At 37.0% G+C, this 26,723-nt stretch overlaps 1 protein-coding gene and 1 long non-coding RNA gene across 2 annotated transcripts in view; one reads left to right on the top strand and one right to left on the bottom strand.

The window, feature by feature from the left end:
- Syn1 (Syntrophin-like 1) overlaps positions 1–26,723 on the bottom strand; it is a 101,475-nt gene that overhangs the window by 69,661 nt on the left and 5,091 nt on the right. The window lies entirely within an intron of this gene.
- LOC118680556 (uncharacterized) lies at positions 5,485–7,705 on the top strand. The gene is made up of 3 exons (XR_011397142.1): positions 5,485–5,636; positions 7,273–7,560; positions 7,633–7,705. It is a non-coding gene; the product is annotated as an uncharacterized lncRNA (long non-coding RNA).

Genomic DNA, 26,723 nt, shown 5'->3' on the forward strand with positions numbered 1-26,723 from the left:
TGTTCAGTTTGTATGGCAGCTATATGCTATAGTAATCCGATCTAAATAATTTCTTTGGAGATAACATTGTTTCCTTAAAAAATAACTCATGCCAAATTTCGTGAAGATATTATGTCAAATAAAAAAGTTTTCCATACAAGTACTTGATTCCGATCGGTCATTTTGTATGGCAGCTATAGTGGTCCGATATCGACCGTTCCAACAAATGAGCAGCTACTTAGTGAGAAAGGGGCAGGTACAAAATTTCAGATCGATAGCTTAAAAACTGAGTGACAAGTTCGTATATATACAGACAGACGGACATGACTAAATCAACTCAGCTCATCATGCTGATCATTTAAGTATGTATATATTTCATAGGGTCTCCGACGTTTTCATCTGTGTGTTACAAACTTCGTGGCAAACTTAATATACACTGTTCAGGGTATAAAAACGAACTGTGTCGCCATGGCGAGTGTGAGCTTCAGCTGTGATTTTCACTCTTAATTTGAGGCCTTATAATTATTGCTGACCAAGAGTTGCTCTTAGTTGTGTGAATGGAGTGAGGTTAGAGAGTATTCAAATGAAACAACTGGTTATATAATAATGACTACCGTTATGCTTCCAATTGGGACCAACAGCACAACCTGTGGTATTTTTCAGTTTTTGAAAACGGACTTTTTGCCACACTGACTACATTAAGCTCAGTGTAAGCAATTTTTAGCTTTACAAATTCAATATATTCACTTCTTAACAATTTAGTTCTCCACCCTTGAGAACACTTCGAACGAGCTGTTCGCTGAATACCGCCTAACATCGGCTTCTTGAAATACGAAAACATTCGTATACATAACAGTTTTATGTAATATGATAAAGCATGAAAACTCACCCCCGTTATACCAAACCAGATTTTTTGTCAAATTCAATTTACATTATTCGCACACAATTTATTTTCCGGCCAGTACAAGCTCTTTGCTGCATACATATTCGTGTATGTATATATGTAGGTTGTTTTGTATGTTATATTGCCGACTTTCGAAATAAGTCAACACAAATTGTCGGCTGACATATGAATTCCCACAACTATAATTGTGTCAAATTAATTTTGCTTTGCTCAAATTTCAGAGAAAATAAAATGGAATGCAAACAATTCCAAATATGACCGTAAACATAACTTTTGCCACACGCACACACATAAGCATCAAAGCGCACACACACACATGTGGCCACGCATGAATGTTTATCCACAAATCAAGTCAAACTCCATTTCACTTTAAATTTCCCCTTGGCGATGAGCGTAAATTGTTCGTGTCGTGAGCGTCTTGGGAAATTCGCATGAGAGACTACATGATTGTGTGTGTGTAAATACCAACACATAAACGTATAAATAATTTATAATTTAACGCTTTTGTGTGTGCTTTAACAAATTTGATGAAATGTCACCTTCACTGCGGCGTTTACATTGCTGACACACACACACACACACACGCTTTGCTCGGTATAGACGATTTATGTGAACATCTTAACTGTATTTGACTTTATTTGCACAGTGCTCGGCAATAGCTTTGATTTCGTTTCAAGTGCGCAATAAAACTTGCCACACATTATTGCAACAACTGTCAGCGCTGTGGCAGGTGACTTCATGGCCGTTGTAAATATTGTGGATTGCACTTACGCCGTCAACGCTGCCAATTTGTGCGCTTTTATTGCGTGAAACGGAAGTGGCACGCGCAGGCGTGCATGTGTCGCGTTTCCGAGGCAATGGCGAACGAACAGTAAAAAGAGACGTCAAGAACTTGGCAATTAATACGTTAAGCGCGTTGGAAGCGCAAGCGCGAATGCTACGGTACACTCGAAAGTGTTGCGAAACCACTCAGAAATTTCAGTGAAGCCGTAAATGAAGTTGCGTTAAGGGGAACGCGAAATGAAAAAAACAACAATACAAGAAACTACACCTTACCTAAAGGCGCGCGTGGAAAACCGTGTAAGCTGCGCTTGCCACAATATTATGTCGCATCAATAAAAATCAGTTTGACTACACTTACGCGCAACGAGCAAACAACGGAATGGCGCCAATACACACACACACGCATACTTGGCGCATAAAGTAAAGTTGTATACTTTCAGTTGATGTTTATACGAAATATTCTTTTATATGGAATTAGCAGTGAAACTTCGATAAATTTAACATACGAGGTTTTGTTTTTGTTATTAACGGATACATATGTTTATCATGTGCTTGCAATTTCGGTTAGTAATTTGTTTTTGACAACAGAAAAGGTTAGTCACAATTTTGTGTGTTCTTCGATGTTTGACTTTTGAAAGAAATGGAACAAAGCAAATGTATCAAATCTTGCATTAAAAATGGAATAAAGTGCTCCAAGGCACTTGAAATGTTGACTGTGGCCTTCGGTGAATCCACTTCGTCTCAAAATAGTGTTTATAAGTGGTACAAGCGCTTTACAAAAGGTCGAGAAGATGTTGATGACGATGAACAGCCTGGAGATGCGACCACTTCAAAAAAACATCGAAACAGTGAAAAAAAAATGTTGTTCTCGAAAATCATCGAATCACTATTAGGAAAGCTGCAGAGGATGTTGGCATGTCAATCGGCTCATGCCATGCAATTTTCTAGATTGTTTTGGGCTTAAAACGCGTGGCAGCGAAGTTTTTTTTTGAAATTGCTAAATTTTGATCAAAAGCTCACACACAGGGCTTATTTGTGAATTTTTGGTCAAAAACAAAACCGTAATCATGCCTCAACCACCATATTTACCAGATTTGGCTCGATGCGACTTTTTTTTACCCCCAAAACTGAAGTTGGCAATGAAAGGAAAGCTTTTTGCCATGATTGATGAGACCAAGTCAGAATCGAGGATTAGAAAAAGCGTTGGCACAAGTGTATTATATCCGAGTGGAATTACTTTGAAGAGAGCAAAATAGAAAATAATTAAAAATTCATCTTTTGTTCCATGTACAGTACAGTACACTACCAAACACTAAGGTAAACGCACACACACACATACACCTGTACGTTATTATTGCTGCATAAGTACTCAGCAACAATTGCACTCACCGTTGTTCTGCCATAGAAGCATACTTTTAGTCTCTGCACTTTCTCGCTTCATTGCTTCATAAACAGCGTAGAAGCATTTGTCAAGAAAACGCCAGAAAGTCACGTCTAAACGCGTGTTTACGACATTGCGAAAATTCAATTTCATAATTCTACCCATAAGCGATTACCAACACTAAGCCACAATGCGTAAAATGCGGAGACGCAAGGTGGCATTCGTTCACACGTTATGTAGAGAGAGTAATGGAGCAACATCCTTCACTTTCCACTTCTCTCTCTAATGCAAGAAATTAGTGCCGCTCACGCTGCTTTCTTCATTGGACTCACTAGCATATACTACCATATATGTATATAGCACGAAACCTAGATACCTGCTTGTAAATTCGATTCTTACATCTTTTTAAGGCTAACTCTCAACCTAAACTAAAGAAATGAGTTAGTCTACGCAGAAATCGTGTACAACCTAGGGTGCTTTTAGATAAAATTTCTATTTTTTTAGACCACCAGTGGTTGCAGCTCAAGTACTTTAATCGCACTCCCATACATTTTCTTCCCAACTTTGTTGATCACCTACTTCACCGGCGCTATCAATTACTAGTTTAATGACATAAATTTTGTCATTTAATTTTTGGTGTTTTTTCAACCTGACTGCAGACGCACTTTGTTACAAACTGAAGTATATTCGCTTTAACTGATTTGTTCGATAAGCAGCCAATAAATGACGGTTCATTAGAGCGCCAACATCATTAGAGGCAACAATGAAGTGCTCCGTGTACTTTGATGTATTGAACAGCCCGCAAGAACTTCGTAAAGGAAGAGGGCGCAGACCATTTATCAACAAAAGATTTCACTGAAAGAAGCACAGCAATGTTAACGGAATAACTTCATAGAGAACTCTGCCAAGGAAATAGCAAAAGTCACGCTTAACAAAATAAAAAAAAGATATAAAAAGCATAACCGCAAATGTAAGCACAATAAAACTGCTATTCTTATTGTATTAAGTACGCCTCTTCCCTGCTTCGGAAACACGGTGACTGTTAGTGTTGTTGAACGTAAAGCGTCAGCTAAGAAAGCTTTAATCATTTTCAAGGGTCATTTTTCTTACATAAGAGACACCTACATAGAAAAGGTAAGCCTTGGGCAGCGGTTGCAAGGTTGACAGCGACGCACGAATGACAAATCCGCAAATAAGGTGGGCCGATAGAGCCCAGAAAGCAGAGAAATGAAATCGGTATTAAAGATTAGAAGCGAGCAGCAGTGTGAGTATGCTAAAAGCAGACAAAGCAAAAAGGCGTTGGCGCGTATAAACCGTTACAATTATGTGGGTGCAACGGTACAATGTATGCTCGCCACACAGTGTGTGCGGCTCGTGTGTGCCTGCAGGCGTAATTAAGCGCTTATTCATTTGTTAACGCATTTTCGACTGAAATGTAGACACATACTTGCGTATGTGTGCATATATATATATATATTGTATGAATGTATATATGTAAATTAGGGTGGAGCGAAAACAAAAATTTTTTATTTCGTAATAAATGTTTGATAAGTGTTCTAGAAACTGTGGAAAGTCCTCTTACTGGCCCATTAAAAGTTATCAGCTTAAAAAAATTTTTTGTGATCATTATTGGAGTTTTAAAAAAAGTCTTAAACGACAACATGCTTACCTTAAGCGTTCAAATAAATTTTGAGTCAAAAACCGTCAAATTCGGTAATTTTAATGTAAATTTGAAGAGCTTAAACCAAAAAAAAATTTCTTTTTTTTCCAACATTTTCTTTTTTTATAATATACAAATTTTACCCTCAGGCTAAGCAACAAAAAAAAATTATTTTTGCGCTCCACCCTAATGTATATATCAGACGAAGTCAATTGACATCATCAATAAATAGTACAGAAGTTGCTGCGTTGCTCGCACACTCTGCGACAAGAAATAGTACTTCTCTTTCTTTCTGCTATCAAATTGTGCTTTTTCTCATGCTTTCCCACGTTTCACGCACTTAACTAAGATAGATTTTTTATTGCTGTTTCAATTTTGTTGTCAGTCATTCAAAAATCTTATGACTTCTGTGGTTTCTTTTATCTTTACAAACTTTCCACAGCCGAGTCGTTTTGCGAAGACACTCGTAATGCCGAATTTGCGCCAAGCAGGTAAGGACTTACAAATGGGAGCTCGATACACTAAACTTTTGCTAGCAGAAATCTAAAAGCCACACTGCATTGTTGGGAAGGGCTGAAAGCTGTGCGGTCGGAAATAAAGAACAAAATAAAACTTTTTATTGCTTTTCGTTGGTTAGGAACGTTCTCAAATATTTATTTTTATTTGTTTGCAGTTGACAATGTCGCAAAGTCGGAGTGGCGCGAGCTGCTTTCGGCAAAATCACACACAAATTTATGATGCCTTTTTATCACGTAAATTTCTCTCTGCCAACTTATTTGTACACATATTCCCACTTTAATTTATACTTTTGATAAGGTGGAGATTTTAAATCGTACAAATATAAACAAGAAAGATATGTGTGTCGGATTAGTTCAGCCACTCTGCTAAAGAAAGGAGAATTGACACTTCCACAGGCGCTTACAATGAAGGTAAGATATATATATAATATATATGTACATATATGTAAAAAATAATTATTAGATACGCAGCTAAGTTCCCGCTGTTTGTCAATAGATGGCTGCAGTAGTTAGTGGTGATCGATTTTGATATATCCAAAACGTGATAAACTTAACCTAGACATTTGAAAAAGAAACTGCGTTTCTACATTAGCGACTTTGTTTATGTGTTATATACTTTTTATTGTGCGAATATGTTTGATTTTTGCCAAATAATTGTCATTTTCTAGAAGTGTTGATTTTCGTCCTTCAGTCAAAGAAATCCAAACAGTTTACGTAGGTGCTGCAACAAGTGAAACAACGTGCCGTAAGAAGCACGAAGAAGTGATTCCGCTAAATCCTCATGTTGCTAAATCCGTTAAAATCTACTTTCAAATACTTCGAAGAACTAGTTTGTAATCAGCGAGAACTTAGTTACGCACCTAATATTATCTAATTTCAGTTCAACAGCTCAAGAATAGCATGTTATATAGAAAAAAAAAACGTTAACGTAAACGGCTGCGCCGAAGGTATAATACCCTTTACAGATCGGTTTGTGTAGCAGCTATATGCTGTAGTAGTTCAATTTGAGCAATCTCTTCGAAGATTTTACCATTACCTTGTACAATAATAAGAAGAGAAGGAGACGATATTTAATAGAAGATGTTTAATTCTATGCGATTGTAAGGCTCTCTATAGGAAAAGAATCGCAACCATCGGTCCAGGGTTTCTTGACAACGTCTCGGAGGTTGAACAGATAAAACTTGTCATACTGATAAAGTTCATGAGAAGCACGGGATGGTTCAGAGAGGAATCAATAGAGTGTGGGGACTCAAGTCCCGGTGGTATCACATTGGGCCTCCTAAAGGCCTAGGTGTGTCGAAAGACAGCCACTCTACCTACCTACCAGGATAATAATAATTAAGAAATTTCGTGAAGATATGTCGTCAACTAAAAAAGTTTTCTTTTTATAGTGGTCCGATATTGGCGGTTCCGACAAATGAGTAGCTTCTTGGAGAAAAAAGAACGTGTAAGACTTTCAGATCGATATCTCAAAAACTGAGGGATTAGTTCGCGTATATACAGACAGACGTGTAGCATAGACGGACGGACTTGGCTAATCGATATATACCGGTATGAAACGAGTTAATTTTGAATGGGAAAGTAAAAAAAATTTACTCAAAGTATTGACCTTTACTTTTTATACGGATTTATATGTAATCGGCGGGTAGCAGATCTCAGCCATGTACTTTGATTGTATCCTGAAACGATTTCGCTTTGTGTGTAGGTGCATTGTCCTGTAACAAAATTACTTTGCCGTATTTTCTGTCCTATTCTGATGCATGGTTCAAATTAATCAATTGATTCTTAAAATAAATTAATTTTTCCTTGCCAGTGACAATTCGTTGCAAAACTCATTTTTTTCGTGTCTTTGAAGCAAAATTTCACAAGCGTTTTTGCGGTTTTTCCAGTTGGCTTTCATTCAATTCATGTGGCACCCATTATCCACATTTTTGTATCTTTCCCATAGCTTTTAAATGGCTTGAAATGGTTTATTTTGCAACATTGAATATGGCTTTTGCATTTGCTTTTGACTCAAAGTATCATCTTCATCCAATATTACTTGCAGTTCGGCGTCTTCACATTATTTGGGGGTCTTCCACGTTCTTCATTTCTCACATCAAAATCAATATCTCTGAATCGTTGAAATCATCTCTTGCATGTTGCTGCTGTTAGAGCATGATCACCATATGACTCGACAAGCATGCGATGCGACTCTGCAGCACTTTTCTTCAAATGGAAACAAAAATTTAATGCTTTCCACAAATCATCACTTCCCGTTACAAAATTTGGCATTCGCAACACAATGAAAAAATATGTTGTTTGCTTGTTCAATGAATAACGCTGGATACGAAAAGTAATAGTTAAAGCATTCAATTTCAAGCAAAAATAATGGATTTCTTTTTACTAAACCTAATATATTTTATAGGGTCTCGGCATTCCCTTCTGAGGATTACAAAACTTTGTAGCAAACTTAAGGAAAAGGAATATTAATAAAACAAGTAAGGAAGGGCTAAGTTCGGATGTAACCGAACATTTTATACTCTCGCAAAGTCAAATGGTATACTCGTTTGAGATTTCTTTGTGGATTGACTGATATTTTCGGTAGAAGGTCAACTATAGGCACTGGGGTCCACATATTTAGTACTTAGGGGTTTGAACAGTTTTGGTTCGATTAAGACAATTTTTGGCCGCAAGGTGGCATACTTTAATTGCATTATTCACGCAAAGTTTTACCCCGATATAATCATTGTTACCTGATTTACATAGTGGAAAGTGAAAGAATCAGATGGAATTGAAAATGGTGTTACATGGGAAGTAAGCGTGGTTGTAGTCCGATTTCGCCCATTTTCGCACTATGACATAGAAATATAAAAAGAACGTTATGCACCGAATTTGGTTGAAATCGGTTGAGCAGATCTCAAGATATAGGTTTTAACCTAAAAGTGGGCTGTGCCACGCCCACTGTCTAATTTTGAACGCGGTTCCTATAAAGACATCTTATATCATCTCAGAGATAAAATTTAATGTCTCTGGCGTGTTTAGTGCTTGATTTATCGCTCTTTTAGTAGTTTTTAACAGTACCGTTATATGGGGAGTGGTCAACTATTTTCACACCGTCTAAAAACATTTGCTTCTAGTGAATTTTGTTATTATAGCATTAGCGGTTTAGGAGATATGCACATTAAACCTATTAGAGGTGGGACCACGCCCACGTTTTAAAAAAAAGTTTTAACTGCAGATGCCCCTCCCTAATGTGATCCTGTGTTCCAAATAACAGTCTTGTATCTTATTACGGAGCTTAGTTATGGCAAGTTATTTGTTTTTGATTAATGGCGTTTTGTGGGCGTGGCAGTGGTCCGATTACGCCCATCTGCAATACCAACCGTCTCACGGTACCAAGAAACATGTCTACCAAGTTTCATAAAGATATCTCAATTTTTACTCAAGTTAGAGCTTGCACGGACAGACGGACGGACGGACAGACAGTCAGCCGGATTTCAACTCGTCTCTTCATCGTGATCATTTATATATATATAACCCTATATCTAACTCGATTAGTTTTAGGTGATACAAACAACCGTTAGGTGAACAAAACTATTATACTCTGTAGCAACAGGTTGCGAGAGTATTAAAAAAGGATTTAATAATAACAGATTTTATGAGAGCTTTCAGAATATTTTTTCTTTGGCTGTCTCCACTAAATCAATTTTATATTGTATTGTATTTTATAAATATTCAGTTGTAAATAACTCATAATGTTGCAATGTATTGATTTTAAATTTTCCCATGTATTTCAAGACATTGTGCGCAGCAATGCCGCAACCTTTCTGCAATAATACTTTTTAATTTATTTATTTATGAGCAATATAAATTACGCATTAAACTTCTAAAATAAATATTCCCACTTACTACTTACACTAACTTAGTCTAAAATCCCATAAATGCACTTTAAATTTCTATGTTTATATGTATGCCTGTATGTATGTGTGCGCGTGTGTATACTGTGTAGGTGCGTATGTATTGGAAAAGCAAAACGCTTGTAAACGCAAAGTAGCGGTTGTGCGGTTGTGCACTTCAGTTTGCAAGTATTAGGAAACAAAAGAGTAGAGTTCTTGTCCAGCCATGTTTACAAACTTAAAAAGTGCAACAGGGTGGAAACCCTGAAAAGAAAAACAACGAATGAATGCGTTGTGAAGTGGAAGAAAAGTCTGGCCAACAAAATTAAATGGTAGCTGCACAACAATTGTGAACAGTTTGCAACAAAAAAAACAAAAATAAATAAATAAATAACCTAAAACAACAACTACGGTCTAAGGTACAAATACAGGAAATTGAAATAGTGAACTAGCAAGAAATAAACAGGCTGAACTTTGTAAAGCACGCCGAATTAATGACTTTAATAGTGAAAATTAATTGTAGACTCGGCAATATATAATATAAGAGCAAATGCAAGCTAGCATTATATAAGGTTGGCCGTTATTTCCCTTCCGCTTTTTTGCTCTTCATTCAATGCTTTATAAAAAGTGTTACAGTGATCGGATTTAGTTAAAATATGCGCCGTTTTGTTCGATGATCTGTTTCCATCACGAAGAATTCGGACAGCCACTTTTCACAAGCCTCTTTTGAGTTCAACTTCACACCACCAAGGGCATTCGCCATGGACAGGAACAGGTGGTAATCACTTGGCGCTACGTCCGGGCTATATGGTGGATGCGATAAAACCTCCCATCCGAGCTCCCGTAGCTTCTGACGAGTCATCAACGAACTGTGTGGTCTGGCGTTGTCCTGGTGGAACACTACACCCTTCCTGTTGGCCAGTTGTTCGCAGTAGATGGTAGAATTAAGCGTCTGGCCATATGGGAGCAGCTCATAGTGGATGATTCCCTTCGACCACGACCGTTTTCGCTTGATATTGTCGTATGTGATCCATGTTTCGTCGCCAGTCACCATCCGCTTCAAGTATGGGACGAGTTCGTTCCGTTTCAGCAGCATATCGCAGGCGTTGATTCGGTCCAGAAGGTTTTTTTGCGTCAAATTATTCGGCACCCAAACATCAAATTTTTTTTTGTATCCAGCCTTTTGCAGATGGGTCAAAATGGTTTGGTGACTAACTCCCATCTCCTGGGCGATGTCACGAGATGCCATATGCCGGTCTAACTCGATGCATTCCATGTATTTGTCGTCAGAGGTCTTCCGCCGGCTGGCTTATCCATGGTGTCGTTTTCACCGGCTCTGAATCGTCGAAACCATTCCTCCGCGGTTCGAAGTGATAGAGTACCATCCCCCAAAACACCATTAATCTCACGGAACGTTTCTCTAGAGGATTTGCCTTTAACGAAGGAAAACTTTAAAATAGCGTGAATTTCGGTGTTAGTGAACTCCATGTTTACACGTCTATAACTGTTGAACGCAATATCCAAACTAATCATGCATAGCGTTGTTTTGTAGGTTATGTCAAGACCTTTCAAATTATGTATAGTGTTGCCAGATACGAGCTCTGTAGCGCTTTGTACATAGCCGCGAAATTCAAAAGACAAAAAAGCGGAAGGGACATAACGGCCAACCTTATATATTCGAACGAAAAATCAGAGTTAACTCAACTTAGATATAAAACTGATATTTTATGGCTTCCACACCATAACCCGCTCGCATTTTGGCAAGATCACTACAAACTCAAGTTTAATTTAAATGCCATTTAGCCTACCCTTAAATCTTCAATGGTGCACGATGCTCTTCGTATTTTGCACAAGTGATATGAGTTTCTAAAGGAATTCTTGATTCATTTTTAATATATTCCCAATAGAAACAAGGCAATTTTCGCCCGTTAGTTTACCGCAAATACAAAACTGCACGAAATGATCAAATCAAAGCGACGCTAATTCTCTCATACGTGCACACTTACTCTTATACATATGCAGAATACACGCGCGCTGTCGCTGAAAGCCGCTTACACAGACATATTTACGAAGCTGAATAGGAAAGTGACGGGTGCGTAGGTAAAAGCCAACATGCCACGTTATTGGCAGCGAACTACAAATTCGCATGGCTAGGCACATGCGTATATACTGACGTAACGGTATATTATATGTGCATATTAAGGTGGAGCGTAAAAAAAAAATATTTTATTTTGCTTAGCCTTTGGCTAAAATTTTTGACTATATATAAAGAAAATTTTTTGGAAAAATTTTTTTTGTTTAATATCATGAGTGGGCCCACTTTTAAAGTAAATTTCGAGTTAAAAATTTTTTTGGACAAGAACTAATTATTTCTGGTTTAAACCCACATCAATAATAATCACACATCTTCACACTTATATAAAAATTACCGAATTTGACGGTTTTGGACTCAAATTGTATTTTAACGCTTAAGGAAAGCATGTTGTCGTTAAGACTTTTTTTTAAAACGCCAATAATGAAACACACAAAAAATTTGTTTGAGTTGATAACTTTTAATTGGCCATAAAGAGGACCCTTCACAGCTTCTAGTACACTTATCAAAAAGTTTTTACGAAATAAAAAGTTTAACTCAAGATTTAGATGTTAAAAAATGTTTTTTTTTTTGTCCAAAAATTTTCATTTTTTATAATCTACAAATTCTACCCTCAGACTAAGCAAAAAAAAATTGCTTTTTCGCTTCACCCTAGTGCATATATGTGTATGTATATATGAGGCAGACGTAGAAAAAACTGAATGTCTAGTTAAATGCTTTTAGGCGCTCAAGCGAGTTCACACAAAGCAAGTGCGCAGGTAATGGTTAACTGACTGGCAGCACGGCTGGAAACAAAGAAACAAAAGCAAAATTATATGTATGTATTTGTAAGTAAAATGAAAACGCCTCAATGTAATAGTAGAAAGGCAGACAACGCCGATAGACGCTAGCCAGAAAAGCAACGCGCACACTAATACACCGGCATCTACCAACGTTTGCGTTATCTTCGCGCTCACTGCTGCTTTTCGCTTGCGGCTGTTTGCCTTTGCTCTGCGCTGCTTGCTAGCGACTGGCGGCACATTAATTTGCAACTATGTTGTTCGTAATTGTCACTGCCACAAACTCCCGCAGGGGTAAGTGAGTTCGATTAACTCGAAATGTACGCAGAGGCATGCCCCGCTCTCGCATCGAAATGTGGTGATTCTTCTTAAATTACTTTAAACTCTACCATGCATAACTGCTTACAGTTTTGTAGCATAACTGTATATGGCTAATTTTAGTTGTATTCTCATAATTGAATAGCCGGTCTTAAAAGCTTTACCAGCTATCTTTGATCAAGGCAAACGCTTATACGGAATTACAAATTAAAAACGAGCTGCCAGCAGTCCGTGCATAAATTAAAAAATATCACGCCTAAAAGTAGGCTTCATTTTTAGAAGTTGCGAAAAGTTACTTTCTTTTCAGATCGCATTCTTACTGAGTTTATGCTAAAAAAAGTTATGATAAGTTCAGAAACGTATTTTACTTATTCAAAATTATCATCTTTATAGTTTTAGGTATTATATTTCGTACATCAAAACACCTTCAAAGCTCAAGATATTAATAATTAAAGCTTGCACAAGCGTATGCTTCTTGCATACAGCTCAACTACTTGCGAATACTTTGCACTTCACTCACACATAAAAACACAACAAATGATTAATTAAAAAAAAGTACACATACACATGCGCATACAGACACACACACACACTCATGCATGCCTCTGGCAGTGTGTGTTCAGGCCCACACTGAGGCGTTGAAAACAAGCAGTAGACAAGCGTAATAATAATTATGACACAAAAACACGCACGAAATACCAAAAGTACAATTACGAATGTCATGTTCCACTCAGTTGCTGTTCAAGTGCGGCAAAGCGCACACGTTCGCCTGACAGAATGACTAGAAAAGCAACGAAACAAAAATTGAGAAGACTTCAGCAAGAATGCCACAATCAAAAGTTGCATTTGCGGAATGCCTGATTATGACAATAAATGCCGCAAATGAAGGAAAACACTTGCATCCTTATAACAACAACACCCACACATACGCATAACACAAGTAAACATATTCACAAACAACAAACGTGTGGCAACGCATGTGACTCTGCATACTGTTGGTGTGCGTTGGACAGGCAGACAGACAGACAGCCAGTTAGTTGGTAAGTCGGTTTGTGTGGCGGGCAGGTTGCAAGCGTAAGAAAAAATATTGCAATATGCAAATGAATGTGAGCAAAATACACATATGCGGCGTTTGTGAGTCAACCACACACACGACGCCTTTGGAACGCAGCAACAACCTTAACATACGAAATCGTATATTTTCTGCCGCGTCAACACTGCTCGTCTCGGAAGTTACGAAATTTTGTCAACGTATATTTTCTAGTTGCCATTTAGTGCTTAGTAGACATTTATTACAGTTATAATACCGCTGACACAACAAATTCAGTTGAAGCGACGAGGTGACATGTGGCAGCAAGGGAGAACCGAAAATACTATAATGTTGCGACAGATACATACATATGTATAAATTGCAATAGCACACATTTTCCGGCAAAGTATTACTGTTATTTTATTACAACACTTCGTCACCTAATTTCAGACACAGGAAAGTAAGCAATTTAAATTCCTATGCTACATGGTGGTTCCAGCTATAATACGCTGTACAAATACAAAAGGTTCCTTAGAACAACTTGATTCCGATCGTTCAGTTTGTATAGCAGCTATATGCTATAGTGGTCCGATATCGGCCGTTCCGACAAATGAGCAGCTTCTTAGTGAGTAAAAGACAGGTGCAACAACTCAGAATGCTATCTCAAAAATCCAAAAAGGGACTCGTTCGTAAATATACAGACAGACGGACGGACATGGTTAAATCGACTCAACTCAACATGCTGATCGTTTATATATATATTTTAAGTCTCCCACGTTTACTTTTGAGTGTTGCAAACTTCGTGGCAAACTTAATATAACCTGTTGAGGGTAGAAACAGGGTGAAAAAGGTACATTTTTATTTAACCATAAAGGTACGCTAAATTCTGCCACTATTATGTGTGTCAACTAATATATTTTGTACGCCTACAAAGTAAAACACAATTTAGTCTGCAGTATTCTGCTAAAAACTGTAAAAAGACCCTGTTATATTAAATAGGTATTTATATACAAACTGCTTTCCACATCATCAAGCAGCTGAAGAAAATTGCAAAACTCACTTATCATTGCTCGGAGTTCGTCAGCAGTAATTTGGACTTCACTTGTTAGCTCTACCAATTATTGCTGTTGTTGTTATTTTTTCGAAGTTATCATAGTTATTGCAGCTGCCACTTTACATTCCACACGTATACGCCTTCGTAAGCACATATTTATGCGTTTGCGTTTGCGTTTGTGCAACTTTTATAATTATTGCAATGCTGCACTTGCAACATAGAAGCAGCATATGCAGTCCTGCCGTAAGCTTGAGAGTCTGAGTGCGTAAATTGCAAATTGCGACTGCAAACAGTAAGCAGCAGCATTAAACATGAGGAAGAAAAATAAAATATAAAATAAACACGGAAAAGTCTAGGAGTTGCAGCCACTACGTTGCCAAGGCATAGACGCTGACGCACAGGCGTGTTTGGGTGCTATAGCAGACACCGTGTGGCAGGATAATGTTTGCGTGGGTGTAGCAATGCTTGAGACATGTACGTAAACGCCGGCACGTGTGTGTGTGTGTGTGAGTGACTTCACACAACCGCAATGCCACACACGCACGCCCATGCTTTGTTCGCCTTCAACTGCTTTAGCAAATTGCTGAAGAGGCAGCAAGAATAATAAAAATCCACACTCAAACACGCTGTTGCCGCTCTCTACGCTGCTTTAAGCTCACACACACACATGCGCACATATACAAGTCTATGTATTTTTCTTCGTTTACCGTTTTACGTGCAGAATAACACATACAAACATTTCTAGGTTTCCATTATACTTTTATTTTTCTTCAACGCTGAGCGCGTTGATTACTACAAGCTTTTAGAATGCGCCGTTACAAGCATATTTCCGTGTGTATGTGTGTGTGTGATTGCATACAAATATGCTCATTCATATATTTGCTGCAAATTTTTACTCACTTCTAAGTTAATGGTAATGTTACTCGTAGTATAATTTACAGTTACTACCAACTACAGTTCAGTTTAAAAAATTTAAAGAAAACTCTAAAATAAACAACTTTAAAATTTATTAAAAATAGCTGAATTTCTCCTCACTTTTGTAGATTCATTTTAATAGCGCTTAAAATCATCAAAGAGGTTATATATACATATATATATATAACAACGCGGTTTTTTCCCACAAATATAATGTTAAAAGTGTTGATACATAATATGTTTATATATGTGCATATATTTATATATACACCTGACTTTTCGTACCGATATATGAGCGTCTTGCCACAATATATCGTTGTTGTTTTTGTTGTTTTAACGGTTGTCTAATCGCCGCTTGGGTGGTAAGGTTCACTTTGGCTGTCGTCGAGGTCATCTAACAGGAGGTCCAGGAAACAAGCTATTTCGACGGGGACGGACCATACGGTTTCTTTGATGTTAGATGAATGCGGTTGGTTGGGCATGCAAAGAGGTGGTTAGTGTCATGCGGAGATTCATTGCCTGCTGAACATATATTTGGTATATAGGGGTCGATTCTGCATAGTTAGTAGTTTAACCTGCTACAGAATCCAGAACAAATTTGCGCAAGGATCACTCTAAATTCTCGTGTCAACTCGAACTCTTCGTTTTCAATCGTTGTCATCTCTTTCGATATCAAAAGCGGGTACTGAGCAAGAAGTTCAATAACAGCGTTAAAATATTAAGTAGGCCCGATGAAATCGCCGCGAATTTATATAGATGATTATAATATAGTTTTAGTTGCAGAGGATTTGCTAAACTTCGTGCGACTTTTTATTACATAAATGTTGCATAACTTAATTAGTAAAAGATTGTGACTTTCCGTTATTCCTAGTTCTTCAAAGTCATGCAAGATAGTCCGTTTCACAACTTATTTTAGTAGTGTCTTCATATTCAAGCTTGGTGCTTTTATGACAACACTGCAATTAACGCTTCAATATACTCATCGGCTTTTGAAAAATATAATATATTCGGACCAGAAAGTTTCTGGAAACTGTATGCTCACAATTCCGACCGCTTACGACGGATGTTTTGGCGCAAACGCCTCAAAACGCTCAAATAATACTCTTTACTGACCGTTTGTACCATTGGAACAAATCCATGATGAAGCAAATCGCGTATATCAACAAAAAGCAATTTTCGGAAACCTTCTGGTTTCATGGTACAACATGTTGCTACTGAGTATAATAAACGATTTTAAGACCAAAAACTCGTTCAATATCATCGATCAACCACCGCATTGAACGGATTTGGCCCTATGCAACTTTTTTTTTTGTTTCCAAAGTAAAGTTACCACTCCATGGAACTCGCTTCGACGCGATTGAGGCCGTAAAAGAAAATTCGCAGAGGAAACTGAAAGCGATTTCGCACGCGGACCTACAACGCATGTTTCGATGATTGGAAAAAGAGGTGGCATATGTGTATCGCTACAGAAGAAGCATATTCTGAAGGCGACAAAATAAATATTTATGAAGATTAAAAAAATTTCATTTTATTTACAATTTCTATAAACTTTCTGGTACTAATGTATAAGTTATCTCCAAATGGCGCGCCTGTTTCTTGAACCCCTGCCGCGCTTTTAAATAGTAACATATGAATTGCAATATCGATGTACAGAATGAAAAATGAGCATCATTACAAGCAAATAGCTGTGCATAACTGTAGGTAGATGCTTCGTAAAATGTGGACATGGCATTCAGCCGTTATAAATTCATAAAACCACTAACATAATAAAATTTATACAACATCACACACATAACACACCCGCACCGCATATAATATAATATATACTCGTGTATGTGGCTGCAAAGTTGTGTACAGTAGGTGGCTAGCTACATGATTGTACCGTCGTGTATGTGTACAGGAGTATAACGTAAGTGGCATTGGCAGCCATAACAATTTTGTAAAATAAATTTGAAATAAAAGCCGGAAACAAATTATGATTTTATGACTTTTTGATGGCAGCGCATAATATGCAAAAGCATTTCCTCTTCAACCGCTCATGTGGTTGTTGCACACCCCTCACGCCAACCAGCACCAGCACCAGCTCCAACTCCAGTACCCGCGTGTAGCTCTCATGTGTCGTGCCGAAGACGCTTCCGCTTCCTTCCTGTCTACCTAGCATGAATGCCAGTCGAGTGCCGCGCCGAAGCACACCGGAGTCGACGAAATGTGCAAGTGGCAGTTCCACCAACAACGAAGACGAACACATTGTGTATGTATGCGCGCATAAGTGCCGTACACTGGAGCAATAGCCGAGTTTCCGCCGCTATGCGAGCTAGCAAGCCAACGACTTCAACGATTCCGTTTCATTTAGCGCGCGGACGCAACGTGAGTTTCGACTAACTGTCAGTGGCATGCGCCAGTTACATAGCGTATATACGTATGTGCGTGTGCGACAAGTAGCGTGCCGTAGCATAGGCGCTGGAAATCGTGTGGAATATCCTAACTAAGCTGCATGGTAAGTAAGGTGGGTGGAACGACGACTGCATGTAACGGTGTATGAAGTGTTGCTCAAATTTTCCGTATGTGTGTGTATGAGTTACGTGGAGCAATAGCAAATAGCGAAATAGAACGGTGCCACAGCAATGAGGCCGCGGCAAGTACAACTAAGTGACTGAATTTTCGAGTTCTGACTTCGGTATTTGCGGGACAAACAGCAATTTGTAGACTTAGGTTAGAAAAAAACAGGTAACGAGATATTAATTATTATATTATCATTCACTAAGCAATTTCATTATTTTTAGTGCAGTTTTAACACGATTTTTTTTATTGTATGAAACATTTTATGAAACTATGTATTCTCCATTTTGATCCAACACAACTTTTGACAACTTTCGAGCAAGAGCTTAATTCCACGCTCTTAAAATTGTTGATGCTTGCAAGCAAAAAACTGCTCCAACTGGTTTTTGATGTCTTGTTCTGAGGTGAAGGTTCTGCCATACAAAAAATTTTGCAAAGACCGAGACAAGTAATAGTCGGAAGGCGCCAAGTCTGAAAAAAGTGTGGTAGCACATCCCATTCAAGCTGCAAAAGCTTTTTGAGAAACATCAAACTTGTATGTGGTCTCGCATTATCCTAGTGGAACACTACACCTTTTCTATTGACCAATTGTGGTCTGCTCTGTTTGTGTGCACCACTCTATTTGTCAAGGTGATCACAATACACTTCAAAATTAATCGTGATATTGTCGGGCAAAAGCTCAAAATGAACGTTCCCTTTGAAATCACACCAAACAGACAACATAACCTTTTTTTGTTGACTTTCGGCCTTCGAAGTGGTTTGAGCTGGTTTATCCTTTTTAGACCATGATCTCTTGCGCTTTAGATTCTTGTAAACAATCCACTTTTCGTCGTCAGTTACAATGCGCTTCAAAAATGGATCACTTCTTAGTCGTTTGATAAGCAACTCACAATCGTTAATGCAACGAATTCGTTCTGTACGAAAATCAGGGACCCATTTACAATATTCACAATTAATCCTAGACGTTTCATGTGCTTGTGAATGGTTGCGTTAGACAAATTTAATCTTTCAGCAATCTCTCGCGTTGTTATTTGACGATTTTCAACGAACAACGACTTTATTTTATCTACATCGGCTTCAAGTTGCCTTCCGTGGTGCATCCTCAAGATCGAAATTGCCTAAATGAAATTTTACAAACAAATTTTGGTATTAGCATTTGTTCACACATCGTCTCCGTACTCATCACATAATTTTCGCCATGCTTGTACTGCATTTTTACACTTTTGATAAAGAAACAGTAAAATATGTCGACAATGCTGTTTTCGAACTTCCATCGATAGCGCACCAAACAGAAACTATTCCAAAAAAATTGAGGAAAATTTTTCACAAACTAACTGTTCAAATATATAACGGTAAAGCTGTTAAGTGTGAAGTTGGCTGCGAAAAAATGCCATATGATCAGCTGTTATCATTAAACCCAATATTTACGAGTATGAGCATTTCTCACTTTTGAAAAGCTGTGATCTTTGCTCTGAGTTTCTTATTACAAAAAAATTGCGTAAGCTTGTGTCTATCAAATTTCTTAAATGAGAGCTCGCCTTATTAGTAGTTTTTGTAATATTTAATTCAAGTAGTTTTGATTAAGCTTGTGCAAATGTGAATTTTGAAGCTTTTAAGCTTAAGACTTCGCAGCACAATCTAAATTGCTTGTATGCTTTTTCACTGTGTTAATTCAGCTTTTAAATTTTTTCTATTGTTTACTTCTCCTTTTTATATGCAAACACGAACAAATTTTTGTCAAAGATAATAAAATTTTTGTTTTTGTTGCACTGCACTTGAAGTGCAAGGATTAATGTCAGATTTGTTGGCATATTGAAAATTTAAATAGCATCAACAACAACGAAGAGTGCTGCGAATATCAAACATGCTTTGCGGCATTATAAAAAATGCATATTTCGCACATTCAACAACACATTTGTACATACATAATAACGGCATAGAGAACTACATAAATATGCTGATTTTTACATATGTATTGTTTATAGATATATATGCACCCTATATACAATTTATATTCCTATATTTTTACTAAGCAAAAATTGCCATGCAAATCTATAAAATATGAAACTTGTCATATTTGCACTAGGTTTTAAGTCTCTAGCTTTAATATTTGAATTTGGTTGGATTTGCACTTTTCAACATCTGACAATATACAAATAAATATAATTATTTTTAATCGAGCATATGCCTGTGTATTCTTGAGTTTCGGAATAATAAAAATGTGATTATTATATTGTTGTAAATTTGCAGCATATTCACACAAACCACAGTGCACAGCTATATATTATACTTTAAGTTGGAATACCGGGCTGTTGGGAATAAATATACTACAACTATAACAAAAATTTATCAGAGAAATCTAAAGATTGAGTTCAGTGTCATGCCTGCAAGCACTACGATGATTTGTCGCTCAAAAATTAGCCTTTTAATTAGGCATAATTTTTCTCGGACCCGATAGCTGACGCTAAAGTCGATGTATTTCGAAAACAAGAAAAAACGTTAATTTCGGTTGCACCGAAGCTCTTTTACACTTCACAAATACAAAAGATTCCTTACAAGAACTTGATTTTGATCAGCCGGTTTGTATGGCTGCCATACGCTATTGTGATTCGATCTGAAGTATTTTTTTAGAGATTGCATTATTGCCTTGGATAATAATTATTGCCAAATTTCTTGAAGATAAATCGTCAAATGAAAAAGTTTTCCATACAAGCACTTGATTCCTATCGTTCAGTTTGTATGGCAGCTATATGCTATAGTGGTTCGATATCAACAGCTCCAACAAATGAGCAGCTTCTTGGAGAGAAAAGAACGTGTGCAAAATTTCATCGATTGATATCTCAAAAACTAAAGAAATAGTTCACGTACATACAGACAGACGGCAATGGCTAAATTGACGCAGCTCGTCATGGTGATCATTTAGATATAGCATATATTTATGCTGGGTATTACAAACATCGTGGCAAACTGTTCAGGGTATAAAAAAAATGGTGAGAGTTGTACTCGTAAACGTTGTTTATTAGTAATAACTGGTAAGCTTTAAATCTCGGCTGCTTTATTTCGAATTAAAAATTTTGCAGCTTTATTCTGCTTTCATCGGCGAAAGTTGTATTCGAAAAAAAGGGCCAATAATATATATTTATTTATCTATATATATTCTTTGCAGCGCTCTTTTTGCAAAAAGAGGATTTCAAATCTATATATATATATATATATACATATACCTATATGCTCTGTAATACGCCTATAGTGTCTCACAGTAAGCGCCAAGATTTGAATGCCTCCTTTAGCAAAAAGAGCGCGGCAATTTGTATTGCAGAAAGGAATCTTGAGAACAGTGACACAAGGCAAAAAATATGTAAAAATGCAAACATCGTATATAATATTAAGGCAGATTTGTATAGCCGCAGCTGCAGACAGTTCAGTGAAGAACAAGCTGCAATAGCCACAAAATTGATGATACTGGCGCGACAAATGATTTGCATTGCTGCTAACTTCCATTTTCCACACTTTTTATCGTTTCTCTTGTTCGAGACTCTGAGCTGTCGACTTTTGTCGTAGTCTTGCAAATGGTGCTTTGGCTGAACTCCAGCCGATTGCTCAGGCTCAAAGCCATTGTCGTTTCAAGCCAACTATGTGCAACGCCCTAGATAGAACTTCGAGTTACTTCATGCAATTGCGTTATGGCTATGTCTGTAGCTTATCTATCAACCCTGTTTGGGCGGTGACTTTTTGACTGACATGTGTGTAACTGTCTACTGTTGCTGTGATTTGTTGCAAGTTTGCACTTATAGCTTTTATTTTATTTGCTGTTAACTGCTGACATTTAAAAATTATAGTAAAAATACCAGCAGCAAAAGGAATAACAACAAACAGAAACACACACACACATGCAACAAGCAACATGAATTTCTCGAATTTGTTGCAGTGGCAGTAAACATCAGCTGCGTCGACAGAAACTGCTGCAATAATAATAAAGACACCAACATAAGCAACAACAAAATATTACAATGCATATACATATATGCATATATGGATAAATGTAAATTATATCGCTTATCTCCTTGAATATGTGTACAAACATATATCACTTTTGAAGGATAGGACTCGGTGCGAACGCCTGTGCATGTGTGTGTGTGTGTATGTGCAGTTGTGGTTGGGTGTCCGTGCGCATAGGCGGGTGTGCCGTCAGGCAAATATTTGCCGATCCTCCCACTTCCTTTGTTATTTATGTGTGTGTGTGTGTGCGTATGTCTGTGAGCAACTGCGGTTGCTCTTTCATCGGCAATGACTGCAATTTGTGTCATAATTCATTTATGTTCACTCAACGGAGTTATTGCCGAGCTCCTACGTTGCAGTACGTGATAAAAATGTTTACGGTGGTTTGGGTGTTGACGCTACTTTTGGTCAAACAAGCCAAACAATGCAGTGTCAACCAATGAGAGCTTAAGCTTGACTGCACAACAATATTCAACTTTACAGACATAATGAATGTATGTATGTATGTACGTATTCAGGCCGAAATAAATATCTTAGTAAATACATATATGCAAATAATTAGGGTTGCAAATTTTTTTGATTCAAAACTTTTAGCTTAAGAATGAGATTTTCATTTTTTAATGCCGCTGTTGAAATAAAAAATTAAATTTTCAATTTCTAATCCAAGCGGTTGGGGATTAAAAATTTAAAATATTATTTTTTTAAATTGAATGAACGTGAAAAAATGTAATATTTTTTTAATTCTTAATTATAAGCTTATTAAAATTTTTAATTTTTATTTTTTAATCCCGCATACCGGATAAAAAAGTACAAAAAAAAAATGTATCTCGCATACTGCATTAAAAAACAATTAAAAAATATTTAATCCCAAAAACCGGCTTCAAAATTTATTTTTAATTTTTAATTACAACTATCGCATTGAAAACCAAAAAAATAAAAATTTTAAACTTAAGCTTGTAACTAAGGATTAAAAGAAGATTTTTCTTTAGATTTAACAAGTTTTGCGTTCCTCCAAATCAAAATCTCTGGCTATTTTAAAAAATAGATGCATTGATGACATGCTGGCATGGTTGCGATTTTTTTTTATTTAAAAATTTAGCATTAAAAAGTAATATTTTCAAATTTCAATTTTTAATTCCAAACATCTTGAATTAAAAAATGAAAATCTAAATTTTAAACCCAAATTTTTGTATAAAAAAAATTCGCAACCCTGCCAGCATATGATTAATGCATATATTTTTTAAAAAGAATATAGAGTGTGTTTTTAAAGGCAAAAAATTTTTATTCCAAAAAACGCAAAAACATGTATGAAATGTCAAGCGTGATTCAATTTTCAGATATTGATAACCCCTTCACCAACCGCATAACGTCTGATAACTGCAAAAAGTTCCACGAAGTGTTTGGACAAAAGACCGGCGGAACAAGGAACAATGTCGATAAATTTAAGAGCGCGGTAACACACACCAGTAAAATAACATGGGTTCTTCGGTATGTACAATGCGAGCTGCTATTAAAACCAGCAATATTTTACCAGTATTGCCAACATCTTCAAGAAGTAAAATCGACTATATGTATACCAAACGTTTTTGTGAAATATTATATGCAATATGTCCAAACGGATATTGACGATCGAAATCAAAAGTTATTGAAAATCAAAAATCGTTTGTTAACATATACGAGTACATATGTATATATTATTTTTGATTGTTGCTCACCACGTTTCGTCACACATATCGGTTAATTCCACTAAAGCACTGTCTTGACACTTGACAAGGGATAACTTGACACATCAAAGACTCACTTATTTCGCAAACGAGTGATAAGTATTTTGGCATATCTAGACAACATTTTTATCCACTTCAACCTACACCTAAGTACGCAACGTGTCATGTCAACGGGAATTTGACATTTCATTTTGCTACCAGTGCTGGCACTTGTACGCCCATGAATATTATAAATAAGTACATTTATGCATTAATACTTGGCACTTATCTGTATGCGGCCACAAAATTTGCGTATATAAACACGCTGCAGGAACCGGATGTTTGCGCAAAACGAAATATCAATATTTTAGCCAGTGTGTGCTTTACTATCATGTCTTCTGTTAAACCTTTTCGTCTATTTTGCTTTCGTGTTTGGTAAATTGACCATTCTCAGCCAGTTTCACACGTCACCATATTATACTTGTTTCACTCTCTTGTGTCGTTGACTTCTCAACATTGTATTATCGGTTTATTGTTTGTCATTTCATATAATTCCATTTGCATTTGACAATATAATACAATGACAGCTGTAATGACAAAAACAAATAAACAAAATCCCAATGTGGCCGAGCAGCGGCTCGGCGCACACGGCGTATACGTAACAAATTGTAGCACACACCGTAGAACTGCACATAGATGGTTCCGTCTGTACATGGCAATGCAAATAAAATTATTACTGATAGCATTGCTAGTTGACTTTTAAATAAGTATACCTATATAAATCGACAGCATTTCAATGAAGCGCTTGCTCACCTTGAGCCCAAAAGGTTTCCACAACTCACAAGCTCACAAGTATTTCACATGCCTTCTTGTTCTATCGGTCAATACTGGTACATGAAAAATGTATGAAGGTCGTTTGTTGTGAGAGGAACATGCCTTGCTTCAGCTTATGTCAATTTTTCATTCCTCATTCGCTCGCTTTCTTTTCTGGCCTGCCCTGACCGTATTCACGTAGGTGGCAGTGCGATCCGGTCAGACAGACGTTCTAGTTGAATGGTTCAGTCGTTCAAAAGGAATTCTTATGAACTGCTAACATTTTTTTTTTTGCGAGTAAAACACAAATTGAACTTTCTACTTTTATGATATCTGGCTTGTCTCGCTTTTGTCCTGTTTTTGGAAAAATGGACTTTTTTACTTCGATTTTCATTGCCTTCAGCTTTGTATTAAATTATTCTTATAGCTTTTTAGTCAAATTGACTTAACTTTAAACAAATGTTTAATGCTTTTGAGCCCTGGGGAAATCGTGAATGGATTACAATCAACTTTAGTATCATAGTAACTGATTGCGAAGCTCATAGCCGTGAATATCAGTTATATGGGTACTAAAGCAAGTTTTCACCCGAATTTATCCATTTTAAGCACAAAGATACACTGTTAATAGAGAAACACGCTCTCTCAATTATCATCTAATTAACTAACACATTGGCCGATATATGTGGTATGAAGTCAACTGAAAGTTCGAAAATTTTTATATTAGGTTTATGGAGTCTAAGGGAAGTAGTGATACGATTCAATCAATTTTTGATACAAGGGTATATTATTAGCAAAAAAAATTTCACCAGAATTTCAATTATATATCTCACCTATTGACCAATATTTTCGGCAAAAAAAAAGCCATACGCACTGAAGTTCACATATGTGGTGTCTGGATTCTTGAAAAGTTATAGTCCATTTCGACAACTTTTGAGCGTAAGTTGAAATACCTTGAAGGCACTATTTGTGCAAAGTTTTATCCGGCTGCATTGAGTGGTTCTGAATTTACATAAAGTTGAAGAATCAAGTGGCTTTTAAAATTTTTTATACGGAAAGTGGGCATGGTTTTTGTCTGATTTCGCTAATTTTCACACTGTAATATAGCTGATATTCTTATATTACATTATTATTATATAACAATACACATCGAATTTGGTTGAAATCGGTCGAGTAGGTTACGAGATATGAATTTTCATCTAAATGTGGGATGTGCCACGCCCAGTGTCCGAATTTGACCCCGGCTCCTGTAAAGCCGCCTTTTAAAATCTGGCGTGTAAAGTTGTATGTCTCTGAAGCATTTGGTTATTGATTTATCGCTCTTTTAGTAGTTTAAATCAAAACCATTATATGGGGAGTGGGCGTGGTTATCACCCGATTTTTTCCATTTTCACACTATCGGTAGGTGCGCTTAAATAATTTGTCCAAAGCTAATTTGGTTTAGCTTTAATGGTTTAAGATATATGTACAATAAACCTATTAGAGTGAATCACAAATTTCGCTCTTTAATATACGCAATTAACTTTTTTATTCGCCTAAGTCCCCACTGAAATCCCTCCAACCTTTCAAATTTATTACTAACACATTATCAAATGATTTCCGCCAACAAATTAACACAAGAGACGTGACTTGGTGACTGTGGCGATTAACAAAAACGTAGGACAATCGTCAAATCGTCACTTTCAATGCAATCAGAGTCATCGCCCACGATAGCTTTCTCACCTCATACGACTGCGGCCCACACCGAAGCGCAGGTACTTTGCAGCGAGAAAGTAATCAATCACGTTGCTGGTAATTATCGATAATCCAAAACTCATGTAAATGTCATTACAAGCAACAATAAACATCGATCAAAGTGTGAGAAACGCCCACGAACCTCTAAACGAGTTGTCACACCGGTGGCAAAACACCTCAGAGCTGGAGGGCGATACAAAGAATTACAAAAGGGTGCGCAAACTGTATGACACGCGGGGATGTACAAATATATGCGTTATGCATTTATGTGCGCATGTTGTGTGCGTTCTTGAGTGAGAGAAGATTGCATACATTTTCAGCTGCAATACATTCAATGTCTAATTATTATTGCATAACCACAGGCGCTAAACGTCAAATTAAATGAAATAAAGCACGCATGCAAATGTGTATCTACTAACTAGTATATGAAGCACAATGTGCTTCACCGCAAATCAGATGACTGCCTACAACGGAACGTACGAGTAACGGCGCTTAAGCATGCGAGTACAAACGTCACTCGTACGGTTATGTATTGCCTTTCGCGATGCATTAACACGAAGACAGCTGAATTACACGGCCTGCAGCACCAATTTTACCTTACAATAACGTTTAATTAAAAATATGTAT

Source organism: Bactrocera oleae, chromosome 6 (assembly GCF_042242935.1).
Source record: "Bactrocera oleae isolate idBacOlea1 chromosome 6, idBacOlea1, whole genome shotgun sequence".
NCBI classification, from domain to species: domain Eukaryota; kingdom Metazoa; phylum Arthropoda; class Insecta; order Diptera; family Tephritidae; genus Bactrocera; species Bactrocera oleae.